Consider the following 13,731-nt stretch of genomic DNA (forward strand, 5'->3'; position numbering starts at 1 on the left):
AGTCCCTGATCAAAGTCAAGTCAGCTCACCATTACTTTGCACATGTCGCTTCAGATGTATGGATTGAGATTTCAAAGCTGTTTCTGTATTTTGGATGATTAATTCAAGTCCATACCCTAATATTTGTGGAAGACTTTTTTTTTTTAAACTTTGATCAGTTTGCAAACTGGTGTTTTGGCTTTCCGCTTTCTCTCTGTCTTAGGCTGTTATTGTCTTACATAAGGAATAAAAGTGCTGTTTACAAAGGCACATAAGGGTGAAATGTTTGGCTTTCCATGTTCGTTAAAGCATCTAATGCATACCATCAAAATATACCTTAAGTAATTGATCGCTACAGCAAGGCCATCATATACTTGGTAACCTGGTCAAGGTCTTGACGTGTGTAAGGAAGTTTAACTTGATCCCATAAGAAAAAAAATCTCCAAAGTCTTAATGTTTACTTATGCTGGCCTTTTATTAGACATCTGTTCTCATAGGGCTCAAACTCTAAGTCCTGTGAAAAGTTCAAGTGTTCAAAAAAAACCAAAACAAACAAACAAAAACCCTAAAAGGTAGTCTTTCAGCACTGTAAATAAGATATTACTTCACTATTAATGTTGTGTGTATATATATAGAGAAAGAACATTTCAAGGGCTATCAATGCAGATACCATTAAATAAACTGCAAGCAACTACTGCTTATATTCTACTAATGCTGATGATTTTTTTTTCTTTGGTTAATTTAGTTCAATAATTCATACAGTATTCACTATCTGAATAAATATGCATTTTAAATGAGATTATATTTCTTAGCGTGTAAACACAAAGGCAATGTTAACTCTTGCAATGGGTGTAGGAAGGAATATTCATCTTGTTTGCTATATTGCAACTATCAGATATTCAAAGTGCAATGATTTTAAAAACACAATTATCATGGCTAGGTGAATCAATCTGAGGAACTGAAAGCACTTTTGAGGAATCGAGCACAAAACATGGTCCTTCTTCCTGTCTGGAAACCTTGAAATTAAAATTTTTGGTTCTCTCCAGCTGGGTTTTTATTTTTGCTGTAATGTTTTCAAAACATCTCTTTTTTTAGAAAGAAAGAGATAAAATGTGTAATGTTTCTCCCTTGTCTTTGCATCTTTATCTTTAAGGCTGCAGTGGTACGTGCTGTGTGGGGGTTTTGGGGTGTGTATGTTCATGTGTTTTTTTTTTCTTTTGCGTGTGGTCATCTTTTATTTTCTTGGTGGGGATGTGGTTTTGGTAAGATGAATAATAACAATGTCCCAAAAAAGGTGGTCCCGAGGTCTTAGCCTTAATATCCAGGAGTTACTTGCTGTATAGCAGAATCTTATATTTCCTAGTGTCATCTGTGAGTTAGAACAGCCTATGATTTATCCACGCGCTTCTCAGAGAGCTAAAAACTGTCCTATTTCTGTGGCTGGCATAAATAAGGATAACCTCTACAAAATATGATATCACATGGTAGCTAGTTATGTCATCCTAAGGCTCAACCCATCTTTGATGTGTGTCACAGGTAGTAATTTTCTCAGGTTTCTGAAACAGAACTTTTTAAAAAAAAAAAAAAAAAGAAAAGAAAAAGAAAAGCAGTAGTGAAGAAGCATTTCACTCATCCTAATGTGGTGATGTACTGTGTTTGCTTCTGACTTGTAGGAAGCTTTACGGAGGTTGCAGGTGATAATGACATTATTGTGTGTAAGACTTTTCTGGAGCTGCAAATTACTGCCCCAGAAAGATGAGATTTTTAACTATTTTTTTTCCTCTTGAGATTTTTTTCCTCTTGTCCTTCTCGTATGTTTAAACAGTCCCACTTGCAGATATGAGTTTTAACACTACTTTTTAATTACTCCTTGCTTCTCCTTTTGGGATTGTGGGCTTGAAAGCTTTTCCTTTCCTAAAGGAGTGTGTCTCTCTGTATTTGATGTGGCTCACATTAAATGATATTTCCTCCACTGGACTCGTCTGTATGTTATGGGCTAACTCAGGCTATTTGCTTGCTAGCTGATATACACTCATGCAGCCAAAGTTGAGAGAAATTGAGGAAAAAAGTCATCTGACAACGAAAAGTAAAAACTTTTCAAAATTCCATAGTACCGTGTCTGGGAATTTAGTAAGAATTTGGAGCTTTCTCTCTTGGATGCAATGTATTAAGTTTCACAATAAAATAATTGCCAGCAAGAAGATGATGGCTCTATTCTCAGCTCAGCTTATTTTATCCTTGTGACTGCTGGTCTTAGTTGCTGCACTGGCCACTCTTCTATATTTTCCTCTCATGTCTCTAACCACAGCCCACTCCAGCAGGGAGGTATGTGCTTGCCCTCATGTACTGTGTGGTGACGGGGCTGGATGAAGTGGTAAATTAAGTTGTCAGGCTCCATAGGGATGGGGATAAGAAAATGAAGCAGCAGCTGCTGTCTTGAAGTCGTCTTCTCAGCCACCATGTGGTACCCTTTATTTTAAAACACCACTGGCAAACTGAGCATGGGGCTGGAACCTTAGGAGTGCCTGAACGGAGGCCTGGGCCTCCTTGGTTTCAGTTTGGGCCTGCACCCATTGGAGGTGTATTAGTGGTCTAACTCCTATCTCCTGCCTCTACACCTCATGTTTTTCACAGCCTGATGCTAAGCAACCTCTCTGGTTTAGGCACTGTGAACCTCTCTTTGTCCCTGTAGATACGGGAGACAATTGTGCTGGGGTACATGAAATTGCCCGTTCTCTGCAACAGGCCAAGTACTGAAGCATTCATGGATGTGGTGCCTCTGTCATCTTTTGAGGAGAGAAGGATGAGGTGAACCTTCATCTACCATTCATAACCTAACTGCTCTAATTTTGATTATTTTATTTTAAGAACTCATTGTATGCAGTTATGAAATGGGAATGAAGGCACAAATCTGGTACAGGCCTCTGTTAGCAAGTACATGTGTGGTAAAACTCCATCTTGTTTGCATGAATCAATTTGTTGAATACTGGGTAGCTCAATTGGCATGTGTAAAACACTTGAGTTTTAGTTTTGACCTTTTTAATTGTTTGGCTTTTACATTTAAATTGGTTCTGTGTCAGCTAAATATTACCTTCATTAGAAAACAAAATATGCAGCCTGGCACCTAATGTTTCCATTAGCTTGTTTAAATAGTATGCAGGTTTGGAGTTGGGCCAGATTGTTTATCCAGAGTGTATTTTTAATTGGATTATTGGTACATAATAATTGATATATCACTGATCCATTATTAAAATATAGATGTATTTGAAAGTGTTCTGACACATCCTGGCGGAGTTTAATTGAAATGTTTATTCCTATATGGCAGCATAACTCTTTCTTCTTTTCACACAAAATGATCAAAACCAAATGGCTTGATGGTATATTTGATATAAATTTCCCTCTGTCAAAAAAAAAAAATCTCTTGCTCATTTGAGATGCATCTTTGAGTCCTTTATGTATGAAGGAAGCAACTGTTTTTCTCTGAACCTTCAGAATGGGTATCTTCTTTAAGTAGAAAATTGAACCAAGAGCTTTTTCTTAGCTTTCTGACAAACATTTTCTTCTTGGAATGCATGTCCTCTGAAAACTGACCAATTGTTTCCACTTCTTCAGTTTGTCTTTTAATAGAGTATAAGGAGAAATTGTTAAAAGATAAATTCATTCTTAATCTGAAGATTTCTTATCTCTTAAGAACAGAGTTGCACTAAGAAGCGCTTTTGAGGAACAGCTTCAAAGTATTTTTGAACGTGTGCCTTTGTTATGTCAATGGATCAACCTTTCTGACTTCCTAAAGGCAAATAGGTTCGAGAAGCTGTCTTTTTTCTCTTCTAACAAGCCACAGTGGTTAGAGCAGGGTTTTTATGTCCCCGCTGCCCAGCCCCACCCACATACTTGTTCTTGTATAAACCTAGCTATAAGTGATAATTTGGGAGGAGGGGGCTAGAGAAGAGTAGGGATCTGTTGTTCTGCTCAGCTATTGCAGCCCCAGAGGCTGGGGGTTGAGGGACGAGGGGACACTGCCCATGAGGCCCTGCCTGGTGCCTGTGGGGCAGGCTGAGGGCAAGAGGAGGGCCGGGCCTGGTGGGGCCTGGTCCTGCAGGGGCCGTAGGCAGCTCCCACCCTATATAGCCCCTGCCTTGGTTGGTTCAAAGGACAGTATCTGCTTTTGGGCCAAAGGTATCACCAGCTCACACCTCAGCTGGTTGTTTGGTGAGGTGTCTCTTTTTTTATTTTCCTCTGTGCTCTCATCTGCAAGGATGTAATTGTGGCCTGTCACTCAAAGCGGCTCTGTTTGAGAGAGCAATGATAACTTTGCCATGTCTTCTCTCAAGTGACACGCTGATTTTTTTTCAGTAAGCTTGTCATAAACATAAATCTGCTTCACACAGGTGTTGCTTTCTACTAACTGTTACTTGACCAGGCAGAATCAGATGGTTTTGTGTACACAACCAGTTTGGTACACTAATATTGGCTGTCCTGAGCTGCCTGTGTACAAAGTGGTGGTGGTGGTGGGTGGGTTGTTGTGTTCCTGGGAGGTGCTGGTGTTGTTTTTGGCAAGCAACTGTATAAATGTGTCAGCCTGGTTACACAGCTCCTGCAGCAGGCTTTGATGGCTCCTGTCCCAGAGAGACCAGATGAATACACAGGAAGGGCTGGAGCCCAAAGGAAGAGCAGTTTTGTGGGCTGTCCCCAGAGTGGTGTTTAAATCCTGAGCCCAAGTCTGAAAGCTTGGGTTGCACACCTTTTTTGATGTAAAGATCAGTCTAGCTGTGGAGAAAATGCATCTTATGGCTTCAGTGACTCTTTTATGTCTGGAAAAAAAAAAAAGACATGTTTTAGTTCTGGATGGAGGTCCCCCTCAGAAGCAGGCGAGGCAATGACCCTTTCATGTCCCTGTGATTTTCCAGCTGGCATCTCCCCTTTCTGCCTTCTGTATCTTGCAAACTCTTCAGCTATTCACATTGATGAAGTGTCTAGGTTCTTCCAATATGTTCTTCATTAATCTTCTGTTTTGTTTTTTGGTTTTTTTTTTTCAAATGATTTTAAGGTAAAATCTTTATTACAATTCATAAGGAAAATGTTTTTATTTGTGGAGTTTTTTCATGAGAGGAATGACGTCTCTTTTCTCTAGTGATGCCTATTCTTCAAAGCTCTCTGACTCTGTCCAAAAAGCAGTGTTCCTGACTGAAGAAAAAACATTTCTAGTTAAATGTAATGCCCAGTTCATTCCAGAATATCAGAAATTATCCTACGCAGTCGTGGTGGTTTTACTCGGGTGGGTGGCCGAGATCCACCACAGCTGCTCTCTCACTCCCCCTCCTCAAAGAGGAACGGGGAGAAAATATGATGAAGAGGGCTCAAGGGTTGAGATAAGGACGAGGAGATTGCGCAGTAATTATCATGATGGGCAAAACAGACTCAGCATAGGGAGATAGTAAGATTTATTGCCTATTACTAATAAGCTAGAGAAGTGAGAAACAAAGGAAAGAAACCAAAAGCACCTTCCCCCCCAGCCACCCTCTTCCACCTCCTCCCCCCGAGCGGCGCAGGGGAACGGGGGAATGGGGGTTATGGTCAGTCTATAGCGCTTCTTCTCCGCCGCTCCTTCTCGGTCACTCTCGTCCCCTGTGCTGTGGGGTCCCTCCCACGGGATGCAGTCCTTGCTGAACTGATCCGGCGTGGGCTGCCCACAGGCAGCAGCTCTTCAAGAACTGCTCCAGACATGGGTCCGTACCGCGGGGTCCATCCCTCAGGAGCGAACTGCTCCAACCTGGATCCCCCACGGGCAGCAGCTCCTGCCAGGTCACCTGCTCCTGCGTGGGCTCCTCTCCACGGGCTACAGGTCCGGCCTGGAATCTGCTCCGGCAGGGGTCTTCCACAGGCCGCAGCCTCCGTCGGTGCAGGCCCACCTGCTCCACCGTGGTCTCCTCCGCGAGCTGCAGGGGGACAGCCTGCTTCACCATGGTCCTCGCCACAGGCCGCAGGGGACTTCAGCTCCGGCGCCGGGAGCACCTCTGCCCCTCCTTCTTCACTGACCTTGGAGCCTGCAAGGCTGTTCCTCACTCCTCTCGCTCTCCCAGCTGCTGTGTGGCACAGCGTTTTATTTATTTTTTTTCCCTCTGTCTTAAATATGCTCTCACAGGGGCACAAAACAACATCACTTATTGGCTCAGCTCTGGTCAGCAGTGGGGCCCTTACCAAACATGGGGCAGCTTTTAGATCCTTCTCACAGAAGCCACCTCTATGGTCCCCTGCTACCAAAACCTTGCCACATAAACCCACTACAGCAGTATTGTCTTTCTTGCGTACTAAAGCCAACACATTGTTATAGTTTAAGAATTTTAGCTGTGTCTAACCTTGCTGTAAAGGTGAATGGAGATAGGGACAATTTCCTGCTCCAAATGAAAAACAAAAGTGCCATTTCTGTAACTTAACTTCTGTACCTCCCTGTCCTGGCCAGGGTAAGGATTCAAAGCCTTATCTGCATCTTGGTCTGATGCAGATTTTAATTCAGCTGGAAGCAGTTCACAGCTGCTGCCTTCTCCTTATCCCCGTGCAGCTCTATGGAAGCCAAAGCCATCTGTCTAGGCACTGAGCAGCTGTGAGTACAAACTTCCTGGTCGTGTCTCAAAGAAAGAAGCCCTTTCCTTGTTCAGGATAATATATGGTGGCCTTGTTGGCTGTGGTTGTTAAGATAACAATAAACGTTGTGTGCCACAACCAAGATAGGGACATCTTTCCACCATTGCTTACATGCATGCAGCTTTCTCTCCCCGTAAGCTTTCTACCACTGACTTTGCATTGTCATTTGGCTTGTAGTGTGCTGCCACAGGAGCCTTCCTGGAGCCATGAATCAGATCACTGGTTGGAGGCCAGAGGCCCTACCAGAGCTAGTGGGAACAGTTGCATCTGTGTAATTTAACACTGCTTATTTCCATTGAGCAAGGGGGTACTGAATGACAGGTGCTACATTTGGCATTGCTGTTCTGACTTTTGTCACTTTAATGACATGCCTAGTTTCCATTTGTTTGGTGTAATCAGTTACTAAACAATTACAGAATTTCTTAGCACAGTAGGATGATTTTTGGAGGCCTGAAATGTGCCAGCCACCACCTAGCCACAACTCTGCCCTGTCACGGCACCTTAGCCTCTCTTCAAACCCTTACTTGCTAGGTCGCTGTAACCCCTCATGGCTCTGAACTGATTTATGCACAAGTTCTGGGGCTAAAATACGCTTTCACCCTGGCCTATCTGAACAAGCATTACACTTATGAAATGTGAAATCTGAAGATAAATGCAGGCTATAAATAGGATGGTTAAAATGAGGGGAAGAACTTTTTTTTTTATGAAGTCTCTGATAAGGACCTTGGTAGGGTTAAATTAGTTTCAGTGTATCCAAATGTCAGTCTTCTGCAAAGATCATCTTTTGAAATGGAGTTTATCATGTTGTGGAGCTGAAGCATGTAGGAAGTTCTTACAGACAATAGGAGGGATACTTTCGCAGGTTTTTGTTCTTTTAGAGTACAAACTAAAGCCTCCTCTTTGCAAGAATAAATGAAACAGTTTCTAAATAATTCACTATATATAATTAGCCAAGTATTTAATCAAAATCCCTCTGTAATTAGAGATGTCAACTCTGATCTGTACTTGCAAGAATTTGGCAAAGCTTATTTTTCCAATTTGGTCTAAAAATTGCTTCTTTCCATTTTGTCCAATGTGTATGTAACTCATTGTCGATGCAGAGGTAGATAGATCGTCTTTTTTCTTGTTGGAAAAATGTAGTAAAATAAGTGGAGAAGCTAGAATGACGTTGCAAGAAAATGAAGAGCGGTGTAGAGGTGGCAAAGGTGACCCTCCTGGTTGCTACTAAGTCACCATGAAAGAGATGGTTGATGGATTTATTTATTTATTTTTTTATTGTTAGAGTCATCTTGCTGAGCAGATTTTCATGTTGGCTGTGAAATCTGGGCTTATATGGGACTCATAGCCACGGTCAGGGTACTTCCACAGGATGGAAACCGTAAGGAAAACATAGCCATCCACTGCGTACTGATGGCCAGCATTGTATCATGAGTTATCGTGGCTCTGAAGCATTAAAAGGCCAATTTCTCTGTAGAAGGAACAGAAATATCCTGGAGGATTGTACAAATAGAGATTTCAGCTCTTACCTCAGAAGGAGAAAGAATGAAAATGTACCTGAGGTGCATTTTGTTCACATATAGCATGGCTCTGCTTACTCTTTTGTCTGTCGTAGTGCCATGTTACCTGTAGCTTATGCTCTGATTTTGTGAGTGATTGCTGTTAATATGTGTTTACAGGCTTTACCCAAGAGATAAATAGTTAACTTCTTTGAGGAGACAGTGGGTTTTATCACTGAGTTTTAAAACAAATAAAAAACAATGCATCAAGCCAAGCCATTGGACTTTGAAAGCTTTTGTATAGGACTGAAGAACTACCAAAGCCTTGCTCTATCTGTAATACTGTAAAATGCAAATCCTTGTGAAGTGGTGAACATGCTGTTGGCTTGCTGGGAGGTGTCACCATCCAGCTGGCAGCAAAGCAAATGTCTCAGTGTTGGACAACTGAAGCTCCTCTGGATGGTGCAGGATTTTTAGGGGTCTGTGCTCTGCTGGTGTGATGCACATCTGCTGTGAAGTGGTATGCACCTCATCTTGGTGTGCTGCTCCGTAACTGCCATGGTCTACAGTACTTTGCCCATACGTTCTTGAATAGTTGCTGGATCCCACGTAACTAAAAGAGGTCTCTGCTGGACCTCTTATGGCAAAGCTCTTCAATTAGACTTTGCTGAAATACCTTGTATGGCTTTTGTCTTCATTTTTACATATGTGTAGAAATATATATACATACACAGTCCATGATTGTACAGGAAGCCTGAAACTACTCTGGGCACATGTGTTGCCTAACTGAGGACCCAACCAGTCCCATTAGGGGGAATCAGTCCCAAGCTGCAGGTCTGGTTCTCCTGGCTGAAAGTCTCAAATTATGCTGCGCCAAAAAGCCAAGCTGCATTGATCCATTTCTAAGGGGTAACAAGCCAACTGTACCTTTGCAAGTTGGTTTTTCTACTTCTTTTTTTTTTTTTAATTATTATTTATTTAAGAGCTGCTGTTCATTCACTTGCAGGTGACAACTGGCTCTCTGTTTACCGGTCACCTGCTGCTCTGCAGGTGGCCAGGAATGTTTCAAAAGGAACATTTCTACAGGATTGGAGTGAAGTGGGTAAGTGAAAACTAGCAGTGATGTGAGAGAATGGGTGCTGTGCTGATGCGAGATAGGGTGATGGAGAAAAAGCGGGCTTCCTTCCTGCAGGCTGTGAAAACAACTGTGTTCCGTGAGGGTTTCCACGAAGCTGTAACTTTTGTCAGGAGCTTAGCATGGTCAATTTGAAGCTTAAGGCACTCTAAGAGTAGGCAAAGACTCTACAGCAGCATCTCTAATTCAGCTTCGTGTTTCTGGAGGGAACAGTCTTTTTTCAAGGAACTTTTCTGTAGTAAGAGGCGATTAATACCTGCTTATATTCCTGGATGCTGGTGTTCTTATAACACTGCACAAGCAATTTTTGCTTTTAAAGTACCAGGATAATGCAGAAGAATAGATATACTCAGTAATGAGCCAGGCCTCAGGCATATTTTACAAACGTAAGGGTGAAAGACAGGGTGTTGGTTTATGATTTTTCCTGGAGAAAAAATTACCAACTCTCTACCTTTATCAATTAGTTATTTCCTCTGGAAGAAAACAAAACAGACTCCTGACAATCTTGCATCTAACTCTGGAAGTCCCTATGCCTCTTCTCCAGCCAGGATTTACAGTCCTCTGTAGATTCCCAGCACCACCGTGCTGTTTCTTAAATGAATCTTAAAGGGCTCATTTCCTTAGTTATATTCCCATTTTATTTAATTACACTTCCTGAAGAGAAGCCATTCTATTTTATGTTTAAGGCTGCTGTATGCATGTGAAGCAAGAGGTAGATAGAACTGGTAAAAAAAAAAAAAAAAAAAAAGTGTGAAGCTTTTTGTAACTGAAACGAAACTGTGACTGGATCATCACCATGATATATGGAAAATACAACTCTCTATTGGTGTTTTGTTTGTTTTGGTTTGAATTCTTTGATGATTTCAAGTAAAACACTAGGAAAATAACTTTTTTTTTTAAATTAAGGCCTTAATTCTAGTCTACAGTGACTGCAAAATTTCCTCTAGTTTTAAAACCTTTGTCTAAGAAGACTGAAATGACTTCTGTTTTGTTGAAATAAATCTGATTCCGTGAATCCGAAGGGAAAACTTAGCGTTTCCAAGAGTGTCTGCTCCTTACAAGTCTCCAAGAGAGACTGCTTCAACCTTTTACTGCCAGTAGGCAGGCTGGTTAAATGGAAGATAACTGATCTTTGAGGAGCATTATGCCTAGGTCCCCAGGGGACAGACTTCTGTCTGAACAAAAATTCAGTGTGTGAGGAGGGGTATGGGGAAGCTGAAGGTTTCCTTGGTGTTACTGGAATGCCCAGTTATGACTCTTGCCACTGTTCTGTCTTTCTATTTCTCTAAGTCTGTAGTTTAGCCCTCCCTGTGTAAGTTGGAAGCATTATTGGTTCTCTGGTTTCTTAAGTGTATATTGGCTGGGATACAAAACCAAGCTTGGTGCAATAAACCCTGTTACATTTTCATTGTTGTAGCTAGGTCTAAAGATTGATGTGTAGACCATGGCTATGCATTGCTGCTGTGAGATGTAAAAGTAGCAGAAAATCAGAAATAAAAAGACAAAGTTGGTTGCATAGCTGTAACAGTCAATACTAAAGAGAAAGAGAGAAAATAAACAACAAAACCAGTCCGACACTTGCTCTACGGTACCTGTTCTTGCTTAATCTTAGTCCAAGCAGATATTGATCAACAAAATTGCTTTCCAAGGTCATTGCTCTGGTCAGAGCCTTGCACCAGAGATAAGCACACCCGTGTTGCAGGCAGGAGCGGTGCCTGATGCAGCCCCTGAGAGCTGCTGCTCCTGCAGCCAGAAGGCTGCCATGGGTGTGGGGAATGTCGGGGGCTCCTGGGACTTCTTCGGATCACCATGACAGCTGGCTGAGAGCAGATCTTGGGACTGTGTGGAGTAACCCAGGCTTTATTTGAGTTTAAAGGGATAATTTTGACGTCTGCAAGTAGAATTTCTGTCTGTCGTTTGTTTTAATGCAAGATTCTGAAAGCGCTCTTACTATATGTGAACTATTTGAATATTTTTCAATTCACAGTAAATATTTCTTAGTTCATGTTTTGCAGGCGAAGTGAGGAATCTTTTAAAAAAAAAAAAAAAAAATTGAATATTCTGTCCTTGGATGTATGACTTCTGTTCTCCCTTTTGAAAATCTGGTTATGGTAGATATACAGGTCTTGAAGGTTTTCTTTCAAATCACTTGAAAAGAGGACAGGCCTCTAGAAGACCTATTTTCAGCCTCCTTGGGGTAGGAACAGAGAGGAGACCGTGTGCTTTTTGGAAGCCTGTCAGCAGCACCAACTAGGAAAGGCCAGTTCTTGTATTGGAGGAAAATACCTCAGGTTAACTCCACTTAACTGAAGACATCTTTGTGTTAGATTGTCCATTATAACAGAGGTACCGCATGTGTTGAGAGAACTAGACTCATTTGTTTTTGTTTTTCTCTTTAAAGATTTAAAAATGGCTTCCATCCTGCTTTTTGTTGTGGAAAAGAAAATGTTTCACCTTTCTTTGTTACAGAGTATAAAGCACAGATGATGCAGACTTTACAGCACTCATGCGTTTTACCGTTGTCCTTGTGCTGGTGTTTCCACCTATCTTGTGATCTTTTCTTAACTACAACGTTAGCATTGCAACAGCATCACATAGAAGGTGGGGTGCAGATGTGACTCCATGAAGATGCTTTCAATCAGCATGATTCTGTCTTAGAAGCATGCACCTGAGTTTCCTTAATAATAAAATATATATATTAAAAAAGAATAGTAGGAATACTATGAATCAATTATTTTTTTACTTTCCTTTATAGTAAATATTGCTTAGCTGAACTTCACAGACTCTGACTTGAGTAACTTGTGTTCACCTATAATGGAGATTAGTGTCTGGAATAGCAAATGCAGTTCTTAAGGCATCCCCAGCATCTCCCAAACACCTTATTTCCCCATTTGTATGTCTGCTCTAGAGGAGCTGGCAGGCTTGAGTGGATTTTACAAGCATATCTCCACTTAGGTGTGACAGAAAATCAGCCTAACATAGTCATTTCTCCGGTGCAAAGATTGATAATTGGTTGCAACTGGTTACCATTTTCTAATGATCTCTGTGCATTGACAAAGTCATCAGCTTTGTTCCGTGTAATTGCATTCTTTAAATGTGGCTATTTGTGGTAGATTATAGCTTGCAACTACAAATGTGTTTGAGTAGACAACAGACAAAGTTCATTGGTTCTCCTTTAAGCCTTATCCCAGCAGCTTCCTTGGTTTTAGTGCAATTGCAGCTGGCTTACGTCCAAGGGAGGAGGTGAAAGCAAGGCTTGAGATGTACTCTGATCCTTCAAAAATACTCTGCCTCAGTCTGATTCTTCTACTTCTCGGGTTATATATCAATGTAACTGTAACAACTTAGCTTCCACTGGTGTGTAATATTTCTTAGGAAACTAGAATTAGCAAGAACCAGTATAGCACAATTAGCAAGGAAATCAATGCAAAATAATCAAGCATCCTTTCGTTATGCACTATGTATTTAAAACATTAATGTATTATCACAGAGATTTGGGGAAGGTCTTTGCTGGTCCTCGCTATAGGTTGTACTATTCCAAAAGTCGGTACTGATTTCGTTTTCAGTGTGTCAGGTAGCTTACAAACCCAAGGAGTAAAAGTTGCAATTTTTAACCTTTAGTTCTTAAGTAGTAATATGGGCTACAGATAGTTATTTTCTTTTCTTTTTTTCTTTTCAATTTATTCTAAGGCCTGAGTGGTAATTCGGTCTTCATGCTAGCTTAATCTTCAGCTCAGTGACTGCCAATTACAACTGAAACACAGTGATGCTGCCGGAGCAATTACGTTCCCAAGGTCAAACAGAAATGAGAAGTGACCACTCCTATATCAGGCCCGGGCACCTTGATGCACGCAGGACTCCTTCTCAAACGCTTATCTCACTTCACTGAAAAAGAGCCAAATCCTTCAGGCTTTTCCAATGTCTTAATGACCATTCATCTCTTTTGCTCTGTCTCCCCAGCACTTGCTTCAACTGTATTTTCCTTTTGAATTCTTTTAACGTGCTCGTAACTCTCCTTGGTGTCAGAAAACACATTAATAGGTGCCTGCCTTGACAGAAAACTTGGGACTGTATTTATGGAGCTCACCATGAGTCTCTCCCTCGAAAGTAACAGGATATGTCTTTATTCTGTCTTTGCATGTATATGTGATGACATATACACACTATATTTAAAATGTGAACAGTTATTTTGATTGTGGAAAAAAACTTCTTTCCTTACATGAAGGGGGCTCCTTTTAACAGTGAGTGTTGGGTGGTGGGACTGTTCCCCACTGGGATACTGTGGGATGACTACACAGCTCTGTGCTGGGTATCAGCTGCCTCCAGAAGCTTCTGAAAAGCCTGTGCTGTGTATATAGTATAAACCACCAGTTTTGAATGTGGCACCATGGCAGGAGCATTGTCTGACCACATGGGTGTTCCTTGTTACTTGGCTGGACTCCTGTAGTATGAAGCACACTACAGGTCTGGTGATTTAGA

The sequence above is a fragment of the Anser brachyrhynchus genome (assembly GCF_964034855.1).
Source record: "Anser brachyrhynchus genome assembly, chromosome: 6".
Lineage (NCBI taxonomy): Eukaryota > Metazoa > Chordata > Aves > Anseriformes > Anatidae > Anser > Anser brachyrhynchus.